Raw genomic sequence first — 324 nt, 5'->3', positions numbered from 1 at the left:
CACCTGTTTTTCTCTGATTTTTGTTTGCTTACATATTGCAGGTTTAATAAGTATAATGTATTTGAGTAGGAAACAAGAAGTCCCAGCAGTAGAACATACCAGAGGGGAGCATAGTTTACTAGGCTATATCAACTATTGGGATCATCTGGTTACCATCAGTGTTTGGAGTTCATTGAGTTCGTTGACGACAACAGACCATGGGACGCCTTTTCACACTGACATTTATACTGAACATAAATATAAACGCAACATGCAACAATTTCAAAGATTTTGAGTTGCAGTTCAAAAACTTGAGACATCTGTGGCATTGTGTGTGACGAAACT

This window comes from Salvelinus fontinalis, chromosome 26 (genome assembly GCF_029448725.1).
Source record: "Salvelinus fontinalis isolate EN_2023a chromosome 26, ASM2944872v1, whole genome shotgun sequence".
NCBI lineage: Eukaryota > Metazoa > Chordata > Actinopteri > Salmoniformes > Salmonidae > Salvelinus > Salvelinus fontinalis.
This window is presented reverse-complemented; position numbering follows the sequence as displayed.